Source organism: Cyprinus carpio, unplaced genomic scaffold, assembly GCF_018340385.1.
Source record: "Cyprinus carpio isolate SPL01 unplaced genomic scaffold, ASM1834038v1 S000006746, whole genome shotgun sequence".
NCBI classification, from domain to species: Eukaryota; Metazoa; Chordata; class Actinopteri; order Cypriniformes; family Cyprinidae; genus Cyprinus; species Cyprinus carpio.
In genome coordinates this window covers 3854859-3868534 of record NW_024879345.1, presented here as the reverse complement: position 1 = coordinate 3868534, position 13676 = coordinate 3854859, and positions in this window count along the sequence as shown.

Below are 13676 nucleotides of genomic sequence, written 5' to 3'. Positions count from 1 at the left end.
TGAGTCATTAATGACATCATTATAATACATTTCTTAACTAACCCTTTAAGTAGTTAATTTTATGCAAATATAATATAATTAATGAACCTTTATTATTTTATTAAACATTCATTTCTATATTATTTATAGCTTTTTATTATTGACCAATCAGCATTCAGGACCAGAATTTCTGGTGCAGAACTTTTTTTTTATTTTTTTATTTAAAAGTAGAGATTGCTCATTGATGCAGTAAAAGACAATGAATCACAAAAGAATGTGGTGCTATTCAGCACAGAAGTTGTGGAAAAGAAAAAAAAAAGTAGAAGAATAAACCTGCAGACAGTATAATAGTGTTAAAGATTGAAAACTGTGACAGATGGAAAGATGGAAGTGTATTAGTTGAGTTTATGGGTTAGTACTTACAGTAATGTTAGTGTCTGCATTGTCAACAACACTATCATCATCAAGACTGTCCATGTCCTCAGAGGACGATCAGTTTGAAATAGGAATGTAACACTAGCATGGCAGGCAGACTCACATTATCAATGAAAACGCAATGCAAGGTTTAAACACTGCAGTATTGTCTATAAATGCTAGACACACTCTCATTCAATTTAAGGTGGTGCACAGAGTCCATTGGTCTAGAGCTAAATTAAACAAAATATTTCCTGATTTTGACCCAACTTGCCCTCGCTGCACAGCTGAACCAGCTACGTTATTGCATTCTTTTTGGTCTTGTCCAGAACTGTCTGATTTTTGGAGAAAAGTCTTTAGTTGTTTTTTTTATTTTTTCTTTACCGATAGACCCCAAACCCTTAACAGCATTGTTTGGCTTTTTGCCAGAATCTGTTCAATTAAGCATATTACAGGCTGATAGTGTAGCCTTTGCAACTCTACTGGCTAGGCAACTTATTCTTATGAACTGGAAGTGACCTTTTTTTTTTTTCATGCTCTCAGGATGGAGAAGATTTGGTTCACAATAAAACAAAAGCCTAAACTTTATTTGAGAGTCTGGAGCCCTTTTCTGAAATATTTTAAGGAGACAACTGTATCTTAATTTAATTAATTGAATCTTTTTCTCTCTCTCTCTCTTTCTTTCTTTGAATGTATAACTATGATTGTCTGGTGTTTTCTTTTTTCTTCCTCTGAATTAATGTATGTGTCACGGTGTAGTGTGGGAGAGAAGCACAAATACGAAGAAGATCACGATATAAAGCATTTAATAATCCACATAACGGTAATTCATCATAGGAGAGTAGCAAACGTATACATAGACGAGACCGGACTACCAAACACTGAACAGAATGCAACTTATATGGGGAATGTAAATGAGGATAATTACTAGACACATCTGAACATATTGACACAATTAACAGGAGACAGAACATAGGTCACACAAAGAACATGGGGAATGAAAAACACAAAACTTCCGTAACTGTGACATTTCGCCCCCCTCCCGGAAGGCGCGACCTTACGCCATGGAGAAAAAGGGATGGGACTATGGAGGAGGACAAAGGAGTGGATGTGGGATGGAAAAAGGAGATTAGAGAACGTTCAGGAGGTGGCCGGATGTCCGGGAGGAGGACGATAAAAAGAGTCCAGGGTGGTGATGAAGGAGGGAGGAGCCAGGGTGACGACAGAAGGGAACCAGAGCAAAAGGAGGAGCCAGGCAGGACCCAGGCCACAGCCATGATGGCGGCCCATGGTGGAGCCGACGGAGGGAGGAGCCATGGTGGAGGAAGGGCCGTCAACTCCAGGGGGCCGACTGACGGCAGCAGAGCAGGTGGAGGAGGAGCCCGGAGGAGGAGACGGAGAGCCGATGAGCCAGGGGAATGGGGAGGATCCGGAGGGCCAGGGTGGAGCCATAGGCTCCGGCGACCAAGGCGGAGATTCGGAGGCCCATGGCGGAGTCGGAGCAACTGAGGACCAAGATGGATCTGGAGGGAGGGAGGAGCCCAACAGAGTCGGTGGGACAGAGCGACAAGGCCCAGCTGGAGGAGTGGAGTCAACGACCAATGACGACCGACCAAGGTGGAGCTGGAGGGACGAGGAAGCCCGATGGAGCTGGTGGGCCGATGGGTGATGGTGGAGACGAGGGAGCTAGGAGGCAAAAAGGGGAACCACTGGGTTGAAGGGCCAAGGTGGAGTCCAAGACCCAGAGGCTGGAGACAAGGGATTCTCCAGCCATGACAACGATGGAGACAGGCAGACCCGCAGCGATCCCACCGCACAGATGGTGGGCTGAGGGACTGCAAAGAAATGGCAGGGATTATAGGAGGAGGCAGGAGAGGGAGGGAGGGAGGGAGGGTGGGAAATCCAGGCATGTAGATAGTTCAGGGTAGCTAGAGAGTTCAGATAAAGGCGGAAGCAGAACAGGCATGTCTGCATCTATATCCATGTTAATAATTTTCTCAGAGTCCTGCGACTATAATTCTCAGCTCAGTCGCTCCTTCTTGTGATGGCTCATGGGTTGCGATGGGCTTTGGCTCTCCATAAAATTGTGGGCTCAGGCTGACGCTCCGCGAATACGGGTGATGGTGGGCTGGGCTCTGGGTCCAGAGTGGGACTGGTGTCATCGTCCACGATGAGCCGCGATCCACAGGACACCAACACCCACTTAAAAAATAAAGGGCGGCATGGCTCTCTAGAGGACTGTCCCTGGACAGATTCCCCCACATATCCATAGGTTCAGGTGTTTGTTGCTCTATGTCTAAATATTTTTGGGGTTTCTAGACATGCAGCATTCAAACATACAGCACTGTAAAGGTTTCAACATACAAGAAATATGAATAAACACTTGCATGTGTCTGTTCATGCACACGTGAGCCTGTGTTCTACCTTTGATTTCCTGCGATTAAACTTGAGGAAGCCCAGCAGATCTTTTTTCTCTGATCCACTCAGACTGTAGGAGTGAAGAGATTCAGCTGTAAGAGAAACAAATTTGTTCAGCATCTTACACAAACATGCAGGACCAGCTATTATAATGCAGAACAGACTCAAGCAATGTTACTTTTTGGAATGATTAATTTTGAGCTGTCTAGTAAAAACAATGGATTATGGAATATACAAGATTAGCATATGTAGAATAAATGCTAGTGCTTGCACGTCAGCAAACCAGTAGCGCTAAAGGTTTTTGTGAGTTTAGGAATTAAGCTTGGTCTCTGTAAATGAAATGCCATATCAAACCCACTGTCATTACAACAAGATCTAACTTAAAAAATTTTCTTACTGTACACTACCATTCAAAAGTTTGTGGTGAGATTTATGAGTTATAAAAGATTTATATTTAAAACAAATGACATATCTTTTATATGTTACGACACTATCTAAAAAAAAAAAAAAAACTTATATATATATATATATATATATATATATATATATATATATATATATATATATATATATATATATATATATATATATATATTATAATATTTAAAATAGTAATAATTCACTGTTTTACTGTAGTTTAATTAAATACATGCAGCCTTGTTGAGCATAGGACACTTTAACATTAAAAAAATGTTACAGGCACCAATTATTATTATTTATTTTTTTGTTACTGTAAACCAAAAATGAGTTGCACAAAATGCACAAAAAGCAGTACAAAATTCTGGCAATAGATGGTGCTACACTTCTGCAAAGCTCAAAATCCTCTACTCAGGGGTGTCCAAACTCGGTCCTGAAGGGCGGGTGTCCTGCAGAGTTTAGCTCCAACTTGCCTCAACACACCTGCCTGGAAGTTTCTACTATGCCTAATAAGAGCTTCATTAGCTGGTTCAGGTGTGTTTAATTAGGGTTGGAGCTGAACTCTACAGGACAGTGGCCCTCCAGGACCAAGTTTGGACACACCTGCATGTTAACAAAATCAGATGAAAGAACACTAATGCAACTACAAAACCTAAAGAAGAATTAACATGACAAGCAACAGGTTTCTCTGAACACACTGTATTGAGAATGAGAGCATCACAGTAGCAATAAGCATGAAGATGAACACATAAACATAGGCACTGCATGTATTGTTTAATTTCAATTGGCCAAGCCATTTTAATCATTAAATGTTCTAGTACGTTCTGTGACAGGAAACAAACAAGGCAATTTAACTACATATTCAGTAAAGCCACTGTGACAACTATCAGTACCTGAGTAGTTCAGGGCAGGTGTCAAAGCCATTTCAGGCTGGAGAACTGGAAACAATCAAACCAGTACAACATTTGAAGGCAAATGAAAGTGAATAGAAATCTTTAACATTCGGCTAGACAGTGAAGGGCTCACACTTTTGACAGTGAAATGTCACATACTTAGTGCCTTTAGGTGCTGTGTTTGAGCATGTTATGTAATAACAGCACTGGCTAAACAAAGATACTATAAGTGGATACATCTAAGAGTGTGTCTGAACAGGAAATGTTGGGCCTGCCGATTAAATATCTAAATTAAAACTTGCTCTAAACCTGTGGTTTCTCAGCTGTTCTTTACATCAATACAAAGTTTTTCCATTGGACGTAATTAAGTTGCTACCCAGCACACTACCAAAACTGATTATTGTGGCTCCCCATATATATTTTGAACTTTCTATACATCAAAGATTCCTGAAGAAAGAATAACTGTTTCACGGTTTCCAACCAATTATTAAGCAGTAGAGTCATTTTCAACCAAGGTGTCCGGACATTTTTTATCCCGTACCTAGTGTTTGATCCAGGACATAGAGTTCTCTGATATCCAGCTTGCTCAGGCACTTGTCCAAGTCCAGCTGTTGGTGGCTGATATTGTCTTTGAACAGCAGGAAATGGGCTGAGTCAAACTCACACTTCTGACAGATCACGGGCACCAGGATATGCAGAGGGGCCAATGGATTTACTCGAACCACTGTCTTCTGACTTCGGTGATAGTTCACCACCAGTTCTATCCGATGAGAGAAAGTGAAACTGATGTGAAGAATGAGAGAGGTTCATTTAGACATATTAAAGAGATGGTGGTAAAATATCCTTTTAATTAGCTTATATTATAGAAAAGAACATTAGAAAGATTTGCCTTGAAAGGGATATTAAAGAAGTTAAATACAACTTTAGCTTTATGCTGTCACTTACCAAAGCAATTAAACTGACTGTCATTTATATCTGTTGTTGTCTTGTTTTTTTTGTTGTTGTTTTTTGTTTTGTTTTGTTTTTTTTAGTTTTTGTTTGTTTGTTTCTTTGTTTTTTAATGAAATGGAAATGATTCATTAAATTCCCAGCAGGCAATCACATCATAAGAGTTCATGTTGACAGCCACTATGTTGTATTTAATCTGAATTTTTTAACACAGAATATATATGGATTTTTTTATTATATGGAGGAAAAAAAATAAATCAGGAGTAAACTGCCCAGATGGTACATAACATTCAAATGCTCTCTCTTCCTGTACATGACAATGGTGCAACAAACTCACTACTTTGTAGCTATTTTCATATGCATGATCAAGATAAGATAAAATGCAACACAGATCTCTGAAGTTTCACATGAGAAGTGGGCAAAATTAGACTTTATATGCACATGTTCGCAGTGTCTTGTAGAGGAAGTATCACACCAACCGCAATACACTGCTTAGAAAAAAGCTTCTTCAGAGAACAGAATTTTGGGTTCCATCGAACACCAATAAATCACATTATCTAATTCAACTAATATGCAAATACTAATATTGCTCATGAAACATTCAAATAAATTTATTTCAGAGGCAGCTAAATTTCATTTTAGCTAATAGTAAAAGAAACTACTGTTAATCAAAGTAGGCACATAAGACATTTAATGTGTGCCATTTCCTGTATATTACTGTGCAGACAAACGAGAGCACACCAGAGAAGACTGAGGTGTTTGAAACAGTATGCAACATTTCAGCTTTGTTAAACATTTTAGTTGAAGTGTAATACAACTTGAACAAACAAAAAACAAAACTGTCACTCCACTTTGTCACACATTCTTAGACTATGGATGTGAGACAACATGTATGAAACTGCACACTCAAACGACACTGAAAAAAAAAAGCTAACTTTACAAGTACTGTAGGTGGGCTGTCTGTGCAGACAAACGAGAGCACAACAGAGAAGACTGAGGTGTATGAAACTGTACGCAACATTTCAGCTTTGTTCCACATTTTAGTTTAAGTGTAATCCCACTTGAAAAAATAAATAAATTAAATAACAAAATTTACTCCACTTTGTCACACATTCTTAGACTATGGATGTGAGACCAAATGACACTGAAAAAAAAAAAAAAACAACTTACACGTACTGTAGTTTGGCTGTCTGAATGACTAGATGGCCTTGAATGTAACTAACAGATATTGTATAGATAGATATGCTACTTTTCATCTCTATTGTAGCCTATACTATATTACTATATTATATTATATTAGTCAAGTCACTTTTATTAATATAGTGCTTTTAATAATACAGATTGTGCCAAATCACTTTACAGTATTAAATAGGAAAATAGTGTTTCAATTATGCAAAATGACAATAGTAAGAACATAACACTGAACTAAGTTAAAGGCAGTTCACTGAATTTAGTGATGTCACCATCCAGCTCAGTTCAGTTAAAATAGTAGCTGTGCAATCAAGTCGATGATATCGCTGGATATTAAGCCTCTCATCAAAAAACCACAACTTGACCCCAAAGAACTAGTTAATTATAGACCGATCTCGAATCTCCCTTTTCTGTCCGAGATACTAGAAAAGGTAGTATCCTCACAATTATATTCCTTCTTAGAGAAAAATGGCATCTGTGAGAATTTTTAGCCAGGATTTAGACCGTATCATAGTACTGAGACTGCTCTCCTTAGAGTTACAAATGACCGACCTGCTCTTATCATATGATCGTGGTTGTATCTCTCTATTAGTGCTATTGGATCTTAGTGCTGCGTTCGACACTATTGACCACACTATTCTTTTGCATAGACTGGAACACTTTGTTGGCATTAATGGAAGTGCATTAGCATGATTTAAATCTTACTTATATGACCGACATCAATTCGTAGCAGTGAATGAAGAGGTATCATATCATTCACAAGTGCAGTATGGAGTACCTCAAGGCTCAGTACTAGGGCCGTTACTCTTCACGCTTTACATGTTACGCTTGGGAAATATCATCAGGATATTAGTTTTCACTGTTATGCTGATGATACTCAGCTCTATATTTCTTCGCGGCCCGGCGAAACATACCAATTTGACTAACAGAAACTTACGGAATGCATAGTCGATATAAAAAACTGGATGACGAGTAATTTCTTACTGCTAAATTCTGAAAAAAGAGAGGTGTTAATTATAGGACCTAAAAACTCTGCATGTAATAACCTAGAACACTGTCTAAGACTTGATGGCTGCTCTGTCAATTCTTCGTCATCAATTAGGAACCTAGGTGTGCTATTTGATAGCAATCTTTCCTTAGAAAGCCCCGTTTCTAGCATTTGTAAAACTGCATTTTTCCATCTTAAAAATATATCTAAATTACGGCCTATGCTCTCAATGTCAAATGCAGAAATGTTAATCCATGCGTTTATGACCTCAAGGTTAGACTATTGTAATGCTCTATTGGGTGGTTGTTCTGCACGCTTAGTAAACAAACTCCAGTTAGTCCAAAATGCAGCAGCTAGAGTTCTTACTAGAACCAGGAAGTATGATCATATTAGCCCGGTCCTGTCAACATTGCACTGGCTCCCTATCAAACATCGTATAGATTTTAAAATCTTGCTTATTACTTTTAAAGCCCTGAATGGTTTAGCACCTCAGTATTTGAACAAGCTCTTGTTACATTATCATCCTCCACGTCCGATGCGTTCTCAAAACTCTGGCAATTTGATAATACCAAGACTATCAAAGTCAACTGCGGGCAGCAGATCCGTCTCCTATTTAGCGCCCAAACTCTGGAATAACCTACCTAACATTGTTCGGGAGGCACACACACTCTTGCAGTTTAAATCTAGATTAAAGACCCATCTCTTTAACCTGGTTTACATTACTTACATACTAATACACTTCTAATATCCAAATCCGTTAAAGGATTTTTAGGCTGCATTAATTAGGTAAACCGGAACCAGGAACACTTCCCATAACACCCAATGTACTTGCTACATTGTTAGAAGAATGGCATCTACGCTCATATTAGTCTGTTTCTCTCTTATTCCAAGGTCACCGTAGCCACCAGATCCAGTCTGTATCCAAGTCAGAGGGTCACTGCAGTCACCCGGATCCAGTCTGTATCCAGCCCAGATGGTGGATCAGCACCTAGAAAGGACCTCTACAGCCCTGAAAGACAGCGGAAACCAGGACAACTAGAGCCCCAGAGACAGATCCCCTGTAAAGGCCTTGTCTCAGACGACCAACTTTTCAACACCACAGAATTCAGATGATTCTTCTGCACAATCTGACTTTGCTGCGGCCTGGAATTGAACTGCTGGTTTCGTCTGGCCAGAGGAGAACTGCCCCCCCAACTGAGCCTGGTTTCTCCCAAGGTTTTTTTTCTCCATTCTGTCACTGATGGAGTTTTTGGTTCCTTGCCGCTGTCGCCTCTGGCTTGCTTAGTTGGGGACACTTCATTTACAGCGATATCGTTGAGTTGATTGCAAATTATTGCACAGATACTATTTAAACTGAACTGAGCTGCATGATGACATCACTGAATTCAATGATGAAATGCCTTTAACTGTCATTTTGCATTATTGACACTGTTTTCCTAATTAATGTTGTTCAGTTGCTTTGACACAATCTTTTTTATTTAAAGCGCTATATAAATAAATAAAGACATAGACACCTATGAAATACTGTGTCTGTAACACAGAGAAAGGTTTGAGAATGTGAAATCCATTCAATAATTCAGTCATAATGCAGAAAAATCTCACAGAAGTGAAGGTATGATGCTCTAAAATGCAAAAATCCAGTTTGCAAGAGACATTCTTTAGTTATCTGTGACCTCTGCAACATATAGGCAAGCTGTTATGTAGAGTTAGTATGCAGGTAATATACAGTTATAGTAGTTAGTATACACAACAGTTACATAGTAGCCCGCATAGGATAAAGTTAGAATAGTATAACTCTTATTTTATTTTATTATTTCTCTTTTTTTATTTACTGTTTCATTTTTTAATGCTTCCTGTTATTTGAGCGTGTTTGTTATTGCTGTTTCCTTTTGATTACTATTCCTTCCTTTTGTTAGTGTTCATTGACATTTTACAAAAATAGACATGTTCATTGCAAAATATTTACATAAACTGTTATGTTTGAATGAATTGCATTTTTAAAATTAAATTCTAAATCAAAAAAGTTTGACAAAATGCTTACTTGTGTTCTCTAACATAATGTTCAGCTTTGATTGTAATCATAATGCAAAAACTTAAATGCAAATAATGAATGAAATCATTATTTATAACAAAAAAAAAAAAAACTAAAACTATACAAAAAGTACTCTTTAGAATGTATTAATATATATTCAAGTCCACTACTTCATATGAGTCAGCAATTAGTCTAAAATCAATAAGGGAATTCCCAAGCCTCTCTATAGATTCCTATACTGGCAATAAGTGGCTGCACCATGCACTTACATGTTTTTCTTTCTTTGCTCTGACCAGGTGGCGCTAAAAAATCTTCAAAAAAAATGTTTTTTGAAAGGCCTAGTCTCTGGTTTAATCTGAAATACAACATTAATTTAAAAATAATTTTGAAAAATTAGAAATAAAAATTATGTACTATTTTCTATGAGAAAAATTGTTCATAATTATTGCATAAATATTAATTAATACCTTAAAATTTTCTCAAAATACAAAATAAAAAAGAAAAAATATTATTGAATAAAAATATATTGCATTGATTTTACTGGGGGGCAAAAAAGTTAAATTTCAGGTGTCCGGTCACTTTTGACCGTGAAGACCCTGAGTTTGACCCCCAAATGAGGGCCGCACAAGGGTTACAATGGTACAATCCAAAACATCCAAACGGTAAACAAAGACTTGACTTGAACAAACTTGACGTGACTTGAACAGACTTGACGTGACATGAACAGACTTGACGTGACATGAACAGACTTGACGTGACATGAACAGACTTGACTCACCGACAGCAGGTTACAACGTAACGTTACGTTAATACACAACAAAGCATAATGGCAAAAACATGACTACTTATACAAACAATGAGGGTCACATGACAAGAACAAACCAATCGGAACAAGACACGACTAAAGCAACCAATGAGAACAAACAGAACTGATAATCACATGACCAGACAATAACCAATGAGAACATGACACATACACAAAGCAGAGATACTTGAGGGCAAGGAAAGCATGACACAAACAGCAAAATCAAACAATAACAAAATAAAAGACATGAAAACATGAAACAAAACCCAAACAGACATTACAATGAGGCATTTATATATTACTTAAATTCTAGGAGTTTTGAGAACGCAGCGGACATGGAGGACTATAATGCAATAAGAGCTTGTTCAAATACTGAGGTGCTAAACCACTCAGGGCTTTATAAGTAATAAGCAACATTTTAAAATTTATACAATGTTTAATAGGGACTTAGTGCTGTGTTGACAGAACCAGGCTAGTAAGAACTGTAGCTGCTGCTTTTTGGACCAGCTGGAGTTTGTTTATTAAGCGTGCAGAACAACCACCCAATAAAGCATTACAATAATCTAACACATGAATTAATGTTTCTGCATTTGACATTGAGAGCATAGGTCGTAATTTAGATATATTTTTCAGATGGAAAAATGTAGTTTTACAAATGCTAGAAACGTGGCTTTCAAAGAAAAGATTGCTATCAAATAGCACACCTAGGTTCCTACTGTTGATGAAGAATTGACAGAGCAGCCATCGAGTCTTAGACAGTGTTCTAGGTTATTACATGCAGAGGTTTTATGTCCGATAATTGACACCTCTGTTTTTTTAGAATTTAGCAGTAAGAAATTACTCGTCATCCAGTTTTTTATATTGACTATGCATTCCATTAGTTTTTCAAATTGGTATGTTTCGCCAGGCCACGAAGTTAGACTGTAATCAGCATAACAGTGAAAGCTAACACTGTGTTTCCTGATGATATCTCCCAGGGGTAACATGTAAAGCGTGAAAAGTAACGGCCTTAGTACTGAGCCATGAGGTACTCCATACTGCACTTGTGATCGATATGATACCTCTTCATTCACTGCTACGAATTGATGGCGGTCAGATAAGTATGATTTGAACCATGCTAATGCACTTCCACAAAATGCCAACAAAGTTATTAAGTCTATTCAAAAGAATGTTGTGGCCAATAGTGTAAAATGCAGTGCTAAGATCCAATAGCACTAATAAAAGAGAATTGTTTTGTTGTATACCTCATTTGCAGGTCACTTTGGATAAAAGAGTGTTCTAAATGAATTAATGTAAATATTTTATTGTTAAATGTTATTTTAAATTTGCAGTGTAATGGTGGAACTTTGACTGGGATGAATTTAGAGATTAAAGTTGTCAGAAAGAGGTTCAGCATGCTGAGCAAGTATAACAGTTATAACAGCCTGCTTACTTTGTCGTACTTTACTCATGCATTGTGTGCTTTTAATAACTGCACAGTGACAGATTGTGGGGGTGGGGGGGTTGTGAATATTCACACATGGGGGGGTTACCTTTGCTCAAACCCCTTTTTATGATCATTCGACCCTCCTGGCGCATTTAGCCAGAACAAGATGTCATTTAAGAACATTATTACACAAGAGTAAGATCAATATTACAGTATATTTTTTACAGTAAAAAGCTATTTACAAAAACAGAATACAATGCATAAATATGAATAGCATGAATATGATAAATAGTATGAACATAATTTTTATTACATCATTAATATTTACATTTACATTAATATTTTTTCCAATATTTACCACTCCTTATATGAGATCGTGCCCACCAACGCGCTTCCTTCATCTGGCGGCAGCGCTGAACGGCACTTGCTCGGGAAGGATGTCTCCAATCCAAAGAAGTGTGTTTTTGGTTGTAAGCGAAAGATAACTTTGTTCAGCTTCCTAAAGAACCCAGAGTTATGTAAACAGTGGATACATTTTTTCTATTTCCAGGGCAGCAACAGAGTTTCACAAGTGTGTTTGTTAACAAACATTTTATAAACAAGGCTCAGTTCGACACTGGATTTGCACATCATTTGATACTGAAAAATGGAGCAGTCGCAGTTATAAAAGATCCCGGTCATGATTTAGAACTTCAGACGGTAAGTGAAACGGCATCAAATGTCTGTTTTGTTGGCATTTGGCAACCAAGTGCTCGTCACTCTTGAGCTCTGCCCACAGCGCACCTCCAGGAGCTCGGCTTTTTCCAGAAAGAATCGTAAAGCTGTATCTTTCTTTTATAAATATGATAAAACTAACTTTTTAGAGATATGAAAGATGCAGTACTACTCTATAGGTACTCAAGATTAACATTAGATTGGGTCAAACTGTGTGTGTCATGCCCCCTTTAATAGTCTTTTTTTTTTCAAATATTTACATTTTAAAAAAGAAGGTCATAACAAACTAGGGTTGCACGATTAATTGCACGTGATTAATTACGATTGTCATGCGCATTTAGTCAGTAAAGCTGGTTCTGTGATTAGCAGTAAATCTCCATCACCTGCTTTCAGATGTAGCAGCATTTATTATGCAGAGCCATAGTTCTCTGACAAGCTATGCAAAATCGCATTCATAATCGCAGACAATAGGCTTGTTTGAGATGCGCCTCTGCCTCGCCTGAAATGTAAGCGAGAGTAGGCGACTGCAGTGAGGGGAGGAGTTAAAAAAGTGCAGGCAAGCCGGACACTTCCTGAATCTCGCTGTGTTGTGGACGGCAAACGTCAGAAATGGAAGAAATCGCGTTCGCGTTCTTTATCGCAGACGAAGTGGATGCAATTGAAATACCACTGCTTTTGCACGAAGATGGTTACGATGAGGAGAATCACCGAACGTGAAGTGCTCATTACTTAAAATGGCTTTTTCAGTAAATAGTAGGGATATAAATCTATCTGGTCTTGGTATGTTGCAACTTGAATAGATCTAATGAAAAATAAACAGTCCAGACTGCAGATAATTCAGCACTAAATAAAATAAAGGTTTAAAAGATTTCATTAAAACGTAATTGAAGCCAATAGCAAGTGGCTTTTGAGAGAGAGGTCATAAGAAATGTTTTCTCTCTCCTAGGAATGTCCCTAAAATTCCTCACTTTGTTGAGAATGTGGTCCATTTGTACATCCCTTCTGAGTTTCAAAGTCATTTCAGACTTTCTAGAGGGCATGTGGAGGTATGTAGGCAAACAAAACCCCCCCCCCCCCCCCCCCCCAATGAAAATTCATGTGTCCATGTTTTTATTATATGATAACTATTTTTTTTCTCTTCCTAATGCAGGATTTAATAAATACACTTGGTCATTTTTACATGAATAAACACTAGACTAAGGTGCAGCTGACAAACAGTATACTTGCCTCTCTATGGACTCTTTCCAACCAAGAGTCCTATAGAGGAGTGGCAAACAGATTTAACATAACCAAATCTACAGTTTCAACACACCTGCATGATTTCTGTTCTCTTGTAATAACACATTTGTCACATTACATCTCCTGGCCCAGAGGACAAGCCCTACACATATCACAGTTAGAATTCGAAACAGCTGGGTTTCCTAACACTGTCTGTGCGGTTGATGTATGCC